General features: G+C 38.0%; 2 long non-coding RNA genes across 2 annotated transcripts; both read right to left on the reverse strand.

Moving 5' to 3' along the window:
- Positions 1-9,229: 9,229 nt before the first annotated feature.
- LOC120415679 (uncharacterized) lies at positions 9,230-10,408 on the reverse strand. The gene is made up of 2 exons (XR_005605244.2): positions 10,169-10,408; positions 9,230-10,099 (listed from the first exon to the last, which is right to left on the reverse strand). It is a non-coding gene; the product is annotated as an uncharacterized LOC120415679 (long non-coding RNA).
- A 1,896-nt stretch (positions 10,409-12,304) lies between these two features.
- Positions 12,305-13,097, reverse strand: LOC120415683 (uncharacterized). Its single transcript, XR_005605246.1, has 2 exons — positions 12,991-13,097; positions 12,305-12,926 (listed from the first exon to the last, which is right to left on the reverse strand). It is a non-coding gene; the product is annotated as an uncharacterized LOC120415683 (long non-coding RNA).
- Positions 13,098-13,876: the final 779 nt, after the last annotated feature.

Here is a 13,876-nt window from a genome sequence, read left to right on the forward strand (position 1 = left end):
TTGTTGTTTGCGTAATCAGAGAGCAAATGTTATAGAATGGTGTGTCGCGGCTAACACCGAATGTCCGTCTTGGTATAGATCACGAGCCGGAAAATATTAGATCAATACACGCTGTTTGGTTTGTTGATACAATTTGACAGAAGTGTTTTTGTTGTTGTCTTCTTTATGTTCCCGTATGCGTCAGAAGCTTTGGTTACAAAAAGATGGCCGCCATTGCAGGGACCTGGTGTGGTTGCAAGGCTTTTAGGAGGAAGGCAGCAACCACCTTCCGGTGGATTAAGTAACGTGTTTTGTTAAATTGTTGTATTTAAACTCATTCAGCCGGCTTCAGAGAGCACATAATAAGATTTTTTTTTCTCACAACTGTCCCTGATTGTGTTGGTCTGCTCCCGCCTGGAAAGCCTGCACGTACACTTTCACTCCCTCTCGCTCTCCATCCGTCAAGACATTCACGCCTTCCTTCTCCTTCTACGCTGATGTAGCACAAACACACACGTAATCAAGCTCGCGCGCATTTCTTTTTTCATTCGGCTTCTCCCTTTTCCGTCTCAGATGACGCCAATATTGCGCTCTCCACACGCACACTTTTACATTTTTCTCTCTTCGTCGACTTTTGTCGAGGCTTCGTTCCAGAAGAAATTAAAAAAAATGGCTGGTTCTTTTCACATTTCACAAAATTAAAACGCCGGAATAACATAAAAAACAGCGATAAATCCACAAACTTTCATGTTCCTCGGACAGAACACTTCGAGGCGAATCCAATAACACACTTTTTAAAACACAATCACAGTATTTTCACACTTAAATACGCGTGATGATCTTGACGGACTCGCTCTCAGATCTTGGATGTTGATCAAAAATATGCACTTCTGGAGTTTTTTTTAAAAGGACCAATAAACCAAATTTTCAGTTTTTGCTTTTTGGGTGTTTTTCAATACCCCAGACTCAAGGCGGTTCTAAAAACACCCAAAAAGCAAAAACTGGAAATTTGGTTTATTGAACCTTTTCAAAAAAAAAAAAAAAAAAACAAACTCCATACTTGATTTATTCGGGTTTGGTTGAACGAATTTTGTCTCCTTGGTTCTGTTTTGGGTCCTTCAGCTGTCAATAGAGGGTGACAATTCTCGAGATTTTCAATTTCCCGGGAATCGAGAGTTGAATTTGGCAATTTCCCGGGATGAAAAAAAAATGAAAAGTAATAATTTGTTTTGGTTTTTTTTTTTCAATAAACTCAGTTATAATTGATTCATACTAATTTTATGAAACGTTAATTTAAACAGTCTCATAATTTTGAGGAACTATATGAAACCTTTTGATTTTTTTTTCTGAACCTGCAAATACAAAATCGTTTCCTGAGCCTTTTAAGATTCAAAATTGTAGTTTATAATATTTACGAATCTTTATTCGCACTGAGTGATTTTTCAAAAGTTACACAAAGGAGCAATTCCATGTCAAATAGGGAATCGGTTGTACCCGACCCTCTCCGATTTCAATGAAACTTTGTAGACATGTTATCCTAGGCATAGATAAGCCATTTTTGTGTATATGGAGCCAGTTACACTCAATAAAGATATTTGAAAAGGGCGTAAGTGTTTTAAATATTTTTGTATTTCGTAATTTAAATATCGCTGTATCTCCAAGCCGTTGCATCGTATCAAAAAGTGGTCAAAGACAAGCTTGTAGGAAGTTTTACGGGCTTTCCGAAAAAATACACTGAAGCAAAAAACCACTCCACTTTTATGAGATTTTTTGATTTTTAAGTTTAAAAGCCAAATTTAAAGGTGAGCCCACAATTTTTTTCGTTCAATTTTTTTGTGAAAATAGCCTAAGATGTTACAAAAAGACTCACGAAAAATGCAGGATGGAGCAACTCTCTTAAAAAAATACATTAAAAACTCTTTTACTAAAATTGTTTTTTAATGCTCTAAACGTCAAAATTTTCAAAAACCGATTGCGGGAATCGATTTGCCAGACAATTTTACATAAAAGCCTTCATATTGACCACTGTCCTTAGTCCGATTTTTGTGAAGTTACACTGCCCCTGATCGCATAAATGTCCCATATGCATTTTCATCGATTCCTATCTGCTGTAACCTTCCATCGGATGAGGAAGTAAAATGTCGGTGCCGGCCTTGGTTGTTAGGCCGTTAAGTCATTCTAGGTGTAGGAGTCGTCTCCATGCCAGAAGTACAAACAACACACCAAACCAAGCCTACTCCGGTGGAATCGCTGGCGGCGGTTGGACTCACAATCCAAAGGTCGTCAGTTCAAACACTGGGGTGGAAGGTTCCTTGGAGTAAAAAGAGGTTTGGATGCTCTCCCCATTCAAGCCTTCGGACTCCTAGGTTCGAGCAGAAACTTGCAATAGAGACCACAAAAGACCCGGGGGTCGTTAATGTGGATGGTTTGATTTTTGATTTGTATTTTCATCGCTTTTGAGTTATTGATGCAGTGCAACATCCAGTACTTTGTTCTAGAAATCAGGAGGAAATCCAGTTTTTAGCGAAAACTCAATACGTAACTTTATGTGTGAGACAATTTCAAATGCGTTTTTCTCAGTTTGCTGTTTTTGCATATGGGACATTCATGCGAATATTGGCAGTATAGCGGTTTAAAAAATAAAAATATTGAAAAAATAGGTTTTTGATGGTTTTTGACAATTTCTATATGACAGACTTGATTTTTCAGGCTCGTAAATATTTTTACCGAAAAGCTCGTCAAATTTCCCTTAAGTTAGTCTTTTACCCCTTGTAAAATAACTCGTTTTATCATTGGTATTTACTATCCAGGTTTCTACCACACTTAAAAAAAAATACTATTTTCAGTTATGTGTTATGTAATTAGGCTTATATCTGAAGCCCATACATCCAATTCAATTGCTGTTAAAGGCAAACTCATAGGAAATTGGGTGAGCTTTTCGTTAAAAATATTTTTGAGACTGAAAAATCAAGTCTGTCATATATAAATTGAAAAAAAAAAACAAAAAACCTATTTTTGCAATTCCGTCGTGAAACTACTTACTTTTCCTGTCATTATTGAACGACGAAATAGCCTACTTTTCTGTACCAAAAATAACAGAATCGAATAGCAACACTTTTCAAAATAAATGCTGAAAAGTAACACTTTCAACATTTTTTTTATTTAAACGATTTATTAACAAAATACATGAACATTTTACTTAAAATTTCACTCAATGGGTGTTTTTCGGAATTGCAAAAAATGTTGTATGGAACCCGTTGCAAAACTTGATTTTTTCAGCACTCTTCGTATTTATCCAACTCGGTGAATCCTCTTTTTGCAACTAGTTGCATAAACTACTATTATTCAACATTTTTATTTTTAAACTCGCTGTAACTTCTCAAGGATTTGACTTGGAACAATAGTCAATATAATATGTTTTATCTAAAATTGCCTAGAGAATCGATTCCCACGTTCGGTTTTTTGAAAATTTTGACGTTTAGAGCACTTTTCAGAAAAACAGTTTTAGTAAGTGATTTGCATTTTTCGTGAGTCTTTTTGTAACATCTTAGGCTATTCTCACTAAAAAAATCACGCCGAGTAATGCAATGTGTTGCATAAACATTTTTTTTGGCGGGGCCACTTTCCATTGACAATGTGTTCATAGCCAGGGGTGTAGTCGCCCAACCCCCAAAAATGCAACACTGTTGCACATCATCGAGCACTCCCTAACTTTGTAGCTAATCAAATTGTGTGCGTTCTTCTCGGCAATTACAATTCGCATTCAATATTCGGCACAGAAACCGAAATCCATTTTTGAGAGTGTGTAAGTATGTGGAAAACGAAGGCAGGAATGTTAGTGCAATGATGCATTTCATTCGGATCCATGAGGAACATTGTTGGCCCACTGCACTGCACTGCACACTGTATATATCGACAATTACATATTCAAAAGCCTTATTCATGGGTCGGGTTTTGCACAATTTGCATATTGAATTTATCATCCCTCAGCTGCAGACAGAGTGCGGTGTCCCGACGACGTAGACGACGACGGCCTGTTCTTCTGTTCCGATGGCCCATCGTCGTTGTCCTCGGCGCAGATGATGAATGAATGATAATCCGAATGCGCTTCATTGAAGGATTTCATGTGTGCATTTATGAATATCATCGATGAGTGAATCGACGTTGCACAGTGGGCGAAATGGAACCCAAAATCGGACTTAATTGAACGCGGCTGGTTCCCTGGTATGAAAAATAGTGTTTCTCATGTAAAAAAATCCGGGGAATCGAATGGTGATGGTTTCATCCACCGCACGAAACGGCAAAGGGTCCATTTTGCCCCAATTCCCCATTTTATAACATTTTTTCTTGAAAATTGGTCTGTATTTAGAGCGGAGGCTTTATGCGGCCATCCAAAATGCACTTAACTTATGTGAAAATGTCCCAGGAATCTAGTAAAAATAACCACTTGCACCGCAAAAATCATCTAGGGTCCATTTAACCCCAATTCCGCTATAAAAGCATTTTTGGCCATTTTCAAATGTTAGGTCAGATTTTAAAAATCTGAAAATATTTTTATCGTAAAGATCAGACAATTTTACATAAGAATGACGATTTGCATTTGATAGTTTGACACATTTATGCTGATAAAAATAAAAAAAAATTGCAAAAGGCAGTTTATTCTGCGTTTGGGAAAATTGGCTTGAAACTGATTCTTCAATCTTTTTATTTAATTTAATTTCTATATCAACATAAATGTATCAAACTAACAAGTGCAAATCGTCATCCTTATGTAAAATTGTCTGATCTTTACGATAAAAATATTTTCAGATTTTTAAAATCTGACCTAACATTTGAAAATGGCCAAAAATGCTTTTATAGCGGAATTGGGGTTAAATGGACCCTAGATGATTTTTGCGGTGCAAGTGGTTATTTTTACTGGATTCCTGGAACATTTTCACATAAGTTAAGTGCATTTTGGATGGCCGCATAAAGCCTCCGCTCTAAATACAGACCAATTTTCAAGAAAAAATGTTATAAAATGGGGAATTGGGGCAAAATGGACCCTTTGCCGTTTCGTGCGGTGGATGAAACCATCACCATTCGATTCCCCGAATTTTTTTACATGAGAAACACTATTTTTCATACCAGGGAACCAGCCGCGTTCAATTAAGTCCGATTTTGGGTTCCATTTCGCCCACTGTGCGTTGGGTGGGATTAGTGGATTATTTTGGTAAAAATGACAAGAAGGGGGTGTTTGTGGGAGGATGTTTTTGGAAGAAACGGTGATCAATTACTAGGAGATTCTTGCTTTCCAAAAGAATATCATGCAAATCTACTGTTGTCCCTGAGACCAGAGAATGTGAAGAATTTGAAGATTGTTTTCCCGCTGAATGTTATTACACGTTTGCAACATAAGAACTGTATATTCTAATTTTCAAGCAAACTATTTGGGATTATGAAGCAAAATTACTCACAAAAAGTGTCGTTTTGTTAAAAATGCTAAGGCAGTCATGGATATATTTTTGTTCCCTAAAGTTTTAAATTTTACTATCTGTGGTCCAAAAACTTAAAATTTGTAATAAGTCTGCAACCAACGTTCTTTATTAGATTAAAAATGGGTAATTCTCTACCAACTCACACGAAATCGGGAAAAGTTGCCCCGACCCCTCTTCGATTTGCGTGAAACTTTATCCTAAGGGGTAACTTTTGTCCCTGATCACGAATCCGAGGTCCGTTTTTTGATATCTCGTGACGGAGGGGCGGTACGACCCCTTCCATTTTTGAACATGCGAAAAAAGAGGTGTTTTTTTTCAATTATTTCCAGCCTCAAACGGTGATGAGATAGAAATTTGGTGTCAAAGGGACTTTTGTGTAAAATTAGACGCCCGATTTGATGGCGTACTCAGAATTCCGAAAAAACGTATTTTTCATCGAAAAAAACACTAAAAAAGTTTTAAAAATTCTCCCGTTTTCCGTTACTTGACTGTAAAAAATTTAGGAACATGTCATTTTATGGGAAATTTATTGTTATTTTAGAATCTACATTGACCCAGAAGGAACATTTTTTCATTTACAACAAAATTTTTCATTTTAAAATTTCGTGTTTTTTCTAACATTGTAGGGTAATTTTTTAGAGTGTAACAATGTTCTACATAGTTGTAGAACAGACAATTACAAAAATTTTGATATATAGACATAAGGGGTTTGCTTATAAACATCACGAGTCATCGCGATTTTACGAAAAAAAGTTTTGAAAAAGTTACTTTTTGCGTTTCTCTTAGTTTCTTCGTCCGTGTCTGTCGCGGGTGACCATGAACGGCCATGATCGATGACGACCAACTTTTACAAAACTTTTTTTCGTAAAATCGCGATAACTCGTGATGTTTATAAGCAAATCCCTTATGTCTATATATCAAAATTTTTGTAATTGTCTGTTCTACAACTTTGTACAACATTGTTACACTCTAAAAAATTATCCTGCAAAGTTAGAAAAAATACGAAATTTTAAAATGAAAAATTTTGTTCTAAATGAAAAAATGGCCCTTCTGGGTCAATGCAGATTCGAAAAGTACATTATATTTCCCATAAAATGACATGTTCCAAAAAATGTTACAGTCGAGTAACGGAAAATTGGAGAATTTTTAAAACTTTTTTAGTGTTTTTTTCGATGAAAAATACGTTTTTTCGGAATTCTGAGTACGCCATCAAATTGGGCGTCTAATTTTACATAAAAGTCCCTTTGATACCAAATTTCTATCTCATCACCGTTTCAGGCTGCAAATTATTGAAAAACACCTCTTTTTTCGCATGTTCAAAAATGGAAGGGGTCGCATCGCCCCTCCGTCACGAGATATCAAAAAACGGACCTCGGATTCGTGATCAGGGACAAAAGTTACCCCTTAGGACAAAGTTTCACGCAAATCGAAGAGGGGTCGGGGCAACTGCTGTGTGAGTTGGCGGAGAATTAACCAATTGCGAATATTTATGTAATTTATGTGTTCTAATAGTTTACAATCGGTTCTACAAGGATTTTTTTTATATATTTCCCACACCAACTTTACCCCTGAAGCTAATCACTGCTCAAACGCTCATTACTGTCATTAATTGTGATTTATTCGAATTCTGCTCCATAGTGTGAGCCTAAGCAAACCAAAACGCAACACCTCCTCAGGCCCGAGTCAACCCGTCGGAAGCTAATCCGTCAAAATCACACAAACAACAAACAGACAGAGGAACTTGGCTAGGCCTCGGAGTGTGACTTTGTTGATCCTTGCTCAAGAAAGCAGAAGCCTTCGAGGTCACACGATGAGAATCCTGCCTGCAGCGTTGCCTGGCCAAATGACAAATCAGCTGCAATATCTACCGGAGAGGGCGGGATTGTTATGCTATGATCTATGTCGAAGCGTTGCACACGTGTGCACAAAGTCCGGGGGTGACAAAGGGACAAGGGAAAGCAAACACTTTGGCAAACAGAAATTGCAGAGCATAGACGAGAAGGCACTCGGCTCTGCTCTGGGCATCAGGTTTGAACCAGATTAGATGAGAGGAGTCGGGACCAGTACAGTGAGCACGTGTGTCCGACACGTGTCGGCGGGCCTGGAAAAGGGGTCGGTCTTGTGCAATTCCAATATCTCAATGATTTGATTGATTCCAGACACTTGTTTGATATTTCTCCGTTTTTGCTTGCCCAGCAGCACCAGCTTTTGGCTTCTGGCGAGTTAGATGAGATTTTGGGTAAACATTGATTAAATGAAGCCAGAAACTTGCACACGGCGACGTGATCCGGAGGGATTTAGAACGTGAAAGGGAGATGAAACTACAATGTTTTGGCTGGTGGTGGCAATGTGGGAAAGTTTTATCGGGATATTACAGCTCATAAGAGGTGGTAATTCAGCAAAGGAGATTGAGCACTTTGACTAATGGTCAATTGTTGTGAGTAGTTATCCTCTCTTTTATAGCCTCCTTCCCATTTTTACGATTTTTTAATGTACTTGAAATTCCAAGAAATGTTTTATTCATTATGAATTTTATAGCGATTCTTTAATCGAAATGACTTAAAATTGGCACAGTTACTTTTTTTGTGTCCCAACTCTTGTTATTGATAACACGACCACTATGTATGGGAGCCCAAATTGTGTGTTAAAAAATCTAGCTGTTACAGCCCAGAAATTAAAAGCCAAAGTACTTGAAATAAATAGACTTCTTTCCTGTCGTATACATTTTGTTAAAAAAAATAATCAAAAAACAAGTTGATTTTCACCACCGCCAACTACGACACAGAAAAATTCATCAAACTCAGGAAAAATTACTCGGTGAGAATTGAGAATCGAAAAAATAATTTGGTGCAGTTATGAGTCCAAACCATTGAACTGAACTTGTACCCTTGAGGTGGTTGGTGCCTCGCTCACTTTGTTTGGTTATATTTACAAAATTGCTTTTACCAGAACAGCAATCATCATTTCCTTTTTAATCAACTTAACATGTGTTTTTTGATTGAAAAAACCTTTCTTGTTAAGAAAATCATAGCCTACAATAAACGATTTTTTGATTACCAATTTGAAGATGGTTTGCATGATTAATAATAATTAATAATTAATAATCATTTTCATAATCATTTTCATCAAAATATCTGAGACCTGGCTTTAAATTAATAGCATCATTAAAACGGAAGTACAAATAACAGTTGATATATCCTAAGGTAATTTATGGCAAAAAAAGATATCCGGCTTCTGAAAAGTACTTAAAAAGCACATAAGTGCTTATAACTTTTGATAGGGTTATCTACTCTTCAATTTTTTGAGCTCATTATTAAATGGTTGTTCAAATACCTTTCTAAAAATTATAACAAAACGGGTTTCTTACAAAAATACCCTTTTTACAATCTTTCGGACTTTAGACAAAATCGTTTTTTAGCATAACGTTTGAGGTACATTTCTAAATTTCATAATATTAACTAGGTTTTTAAGGGACCCCAAGACGAACCGAACGAGATCAAAAAGGTTAAAATTGGTTCAGTCGTGCATTTTTTTTTTATGCACAGACCAAGGGGAAAACCACTCTGCACAGTGCCCCTGAGCAGGCTGTGCCTTGAAGTTGCCCAACGTGCCCGAAGGTGCCCGATTGAAGGTGCCCTGAGGCAAAAATCAACTATCGGTGGGTGATGCTAAGCAACCATTATATTAGAAATGTTTACATTTTTTGAACGGTCAGTTGGCATTTTGTAGAAACAAAATTTACTTTTCGCACTGGCCTGTATTTTTCGAGGTGGTAGCGAGTGGATTCCAACTGCAGGCGAAATGGTGCTAGGAACTACGGAACAAGGGCAAGAAGGAGATGACCAAGCAGCTCGATTAGCTCACCTGAGCTGCTAAAGTTGCGCATGGCTAAGATCACAGAGTGGTCCTTGCTGTCTAAGATCCGTGTTGTCCGCAAGGCCATCTCCCGTGTGTCCATGAAAAAGGCAGAGGAGAACCAAGAGCTGCGTGTCCCTGGATATACGTAACAAAAAGACGTGCCCCGTGTGTATGGCCCTGAGCAGCGAAAGCGCACCAAGTTCAAACAGCAAAAGTGCGCCGTCAAGGCTTAAACAAGTCGGTCAAGTCTACGTTTTCCTTTAACAAAAAATCGCTGGAATCGCGAAAATATTGTCTGTGCGAGACAGGCGTTTATCCGGCGAAAACAAGGACCACATCTTGAAGTACCGCGGCCTCGATGATCATGAAATGAAAGATGTTTTCCTTCGAAACAAGAAGAAAATTTTATAAATATATTGTTTTGTAAACTCAGTGAAATAAAATCGTGAATAAAAATATATTTTTAGTTTGACACTTTCTTTATTAAATTTTATGTTAGCCAACTTTCTTTTCTCCCGTTGTCACCTATCAGTGGATCTAATTCTTCTCCGTATCCTGAGAGTAAGGTTGTCCATTAGATTATGCAGCACGGTAACAATGGAACCTCCTTGCCGTATTGACCGACGCAGCGATCGACAATGTTTGAGGTGTTCTTCTTGAACAGGTCCTTCTTTTTGCCCTTGGTCGTCAACGTGGGGGGTTGTTCATCCGCGAGGAATCGAATAACTGGCCCGCTGAGCAGGGTTGCCTTCAAACTAGAGTTGCTGTCGTTCCATGGGAGGACGCTGTTAATCAATTTCTCGTCAAAAACGAATCTCTTATCAATAATCTAAATTATTTAGAGGTAAACTCACTTCGAAAAGACACCGTCATCATGAATTTAAAAACTAGTCTTAAAACTTTATTTATCCGATTGTTAATTTTCTCGTATTTTTGTTAGGAAAACTGCAAAGTTTTCCTCACCGAACTGACAATGTTTACAAATTTTAACTTGTGATTACTAAGATAATTTGAGTTTGCTTAAAATGCTGTCAAAATAGGTGCCGAACCTAGTGCCGAACTGTGCCCGAAAGGTGCCCGAGAGGTGCCGAATCGTGCCCAGGGCTCTTTGATCAGAGTGGTTTTCCCCTTGGCACAGACTTACAATAAAAATATACGATTTTCGGATTGCCAAACATGATCAGAACGTAAATAAAATATTAATCATAAAGAGTTCTGTGAGTAAAATAACAATCAAAGTGGAACGAAAAACGAGAAAAGTTTGACCGAACTTGCAAGCAATTTAAATTGCAGCGATTTAAACACGCAAATAACATTCCAACAGGGTGTAGCTCCAAAACATCACTGTTTACACGAAATTTGATTTCAGATTCGGATTCAGCGGCCAAAATTACTATAAGAAAGCATATCCTGACCTTTAAGACATATGCTTGCAACGTCGTGTAATTAGTAGGCCTTGCTTCTGAATTCTGAGAAATTTTGAAAATTGGCACTTTTTTTCTCACTAAAACTCAAATATCTCGGCTCTGGGGTATCGAAATTGCATTTTCTCAGAAATCATGAAATTTCCTACAAGCTGCGTGTATTGGTTTTACTAGGAAATATAGGCTACCCTTAATTAAATGAGCATTTTTGAAAAAAGTTTGGAAACATGCGATTTATTCGACATAAACCCACAACTTACATTTTTGGTCCAATATTGATAGTGCATTCTAATCTATGGACAAAAAACTATCGTTTGAAGATAATACACACCCCGGATAAAAAATTACCATTTGATTACCATATTGGATCATACAATGACACTTTGAGACTTGCTTTGAGAAATGGTAACTATTTGTGAAATCGTTTTTACAAATTCCCAAAATTAAAATTTAACTATATTAAACTATTTGTGAACTGTTTGTTTTAAGGTTACTTTTTGCCAAATAGTACTTAAACCATTTCTTAACCATACAACAAACAGTTTTTAGACGAAAATAGTACTGAGTTTTTTAAGGTTACCATTGCTAACCACCGTTATGCCAGATGGTTAAACCATTTGAGAGATAGTAAAAATTCATGCCAACCATATATATACCATTTCTAAAATAGTAGTCAAACATTTTAGGAAATGGTAGTAACAATATAGTTTAAAGTTCAATTACCATATGAGAAAAAGTTTTGATATGGTACTTTTTTATGCGGGACCTGATCGAAACAGTTTTTGTCAAGGGGAAAACCACTCTGATCAAAGAGCCCCGGGCACGATTTGGCACCTCTCGGGCACCTTTCGGGCACAGTTCGGCACGAGGTTCGGCACCTATTTTGACAGCATATCAAGCAAACTCAAATTATCTTAGTAATCAGGTTAAAATTTGTAAACATTGTCAGTTCGGTGAGGAAAACTATAACCACGGACGCTGGTTTTCGCCAAGAAGAAATAAAAGAAAACCTGCTTCACTTTTTGAAACCCCGTGTCATGTCCGTTCGTCCGTGCTATAACTTCGGCCACAAATTTGATTTATATGATCAATTTGCAGTTTTCCCAACAAAAATACGAGAAAGTTAACATTCGGATAAATGAAGTTTTAAGACTATTTTTTAAATTCATGATACTGGCCGATTCGAAATGAGTTTACTTCTAAATTGTTAAGAGATTCGTTTTTGACGTGAAATTGATTAACAGCGTCCTCTCATGGAACGACAGCAACTTTAGTTCGAAGGCAACCCTGCTCAGCGGACCAGTTATTCGATTCCTCGCGGATGAACAACCCCCCATGGTGTCGACCAAGGGCAAAAATAAGGACCTGTTCAAGAAGAACACCTCAAACATTGTCAATTGCAGCGTCGGTCAACACGGCAAGGAGGTTCCATTGTTACCGTGCTACATAATCCAATGGACAACTCTCAGGATACGGAAAAGAATTAGCTCCACTGATAGCTGTCAACGGGAGAAAAGAAAGTTGGATAACATAAAAGTTAATAAAGGAAGTGTCCAACCAAAAATACATTTTTATTCACGATTTTATTTCACTGAGTTTACAAAACAATACATTTATAAAATTTTCATCTTGTTTCGAAGGAAAACATCTTGCATCCCTCTCTAATCCAAAATTCAGAGCGGAAGGGGGTGTTCTCTGCACCGAGGCCGCGGTACTTCAGGATGCGGTCCTTGTTTTCGGCGGATAAACGGCTGTCTCGCACAGACAATATTTTCACGATTCCAGCGATTTTTTGTTGAAGGAAAAAGTAGACTTGACCGACGTGTTCAAGCCTTGACGCCGCGCTTTTGCTTTTGGAACTTGGCGCGCTTTCGCTGCTCAGGGCCATACGCACGGGGCACGTCTTTTTGTTACGTATATCCAGGGACACGCAGTTCTTGGTTCTCCTCTGCCTTTTTCATGGACACCCGGGAGATGGCCTTGCGGACAACGCTGATTTTAGACAGCAAGCACCACGCTGTGGCCTCAGCCACGAACAACTTTAGCAGCTCAGGTGAGCTACTCGAGCTGCTTGGTCATCTCCTTCTTGTCCTTGTTCCGTAGTTCCTAGCACAATTCTGCCTGCAGTTGGAATCGACTCGCTACCACCTCGAAAAAGACAGACCAGTTTGAAAATCAAATTTTGTTTCTACAAAATGCCAAAAAAAAAAATGTAAACATTTCTAATATAATGGTTGCTTAGCATCACCCACCGATTGTTGATTTTTGCCTCAGGGCACCTTCAATCGGGCACCTTCGGGCACGTTGGGCACCTTCAAGGCACAGCCTGCTCAGGGGCACTGTGCAGAGTGGTTTTCCCCTTGGTTTTTGTATTGATTTTGAATTTTATTCAAAAAAGTGACTTTTTTCAGTGAATCGAAGAGACGGAACGAGAAACTATTTTATTATTTTTTCTTCCGTAGTTACATTTCAATAGGGCAAATCTGCATTTGTAAACAAGCAGTCTATCCCTTTCGCTCAAGTGACAGTTTACGTCAAGTAAGAGAGGGATAGACTGCTTGTTTACAAACGCAGATTCGCTCTATTGAACTGTTACTACGGTCTTATCTAAGAAAACATTGTTCCTAACATCATAATCTATCATTTAAGAAGAGAGCACCTGAAATTCTTCGACATGACCTCAAAATGAGACAGGCTAATATGTATACGTGAAGATAGGTCTAGAAGGTCTAAAAAGGACCAGTTTATGACGATACACTACCTTCCCTTTACTAAGCAATCGATTCCAGAAGGGAAAAGATCACCAGTTGTGTTGGTCCGAGCCGGGATTTGAACCCCGATCTACCGCTTGCGAGGCGGAAGCGTTACCATTGCACAGTGGTCCAGATCGCAAAATTAAGTGGAAAATGGATTTTCCGAAAAATGGTTAAGTTTTGGAGCTTTGGTGTCTTCAGAAGAGTTGTTGCATATGGAAAGGGGCAACTTTTGGTGTTGTTGAAAATTAGGGTGGTTCACGATTAGGGTGATTTTGGAAATCTAACTTTACAGGAATATTTTTTGGATTTTTTTCATCTTCTAAAAAGTTGATGGGCTTGCCAATCCAAGCAACTTTGTCGAAGACACCATCTGATAAATTTA

This window comes from Culex pipiens, chromosome 2 (assembly GCF_016801865.2).
Source record: "Culex pipiens pallens isolate TS chromosome 2, TS_CPP_V2, whole genome shotgun sequence".
NCBI lineage: Eukaryota > Metazoa > Arthropoda > Insecta > Diptera > Culicidae > Culex > Culex pipiens.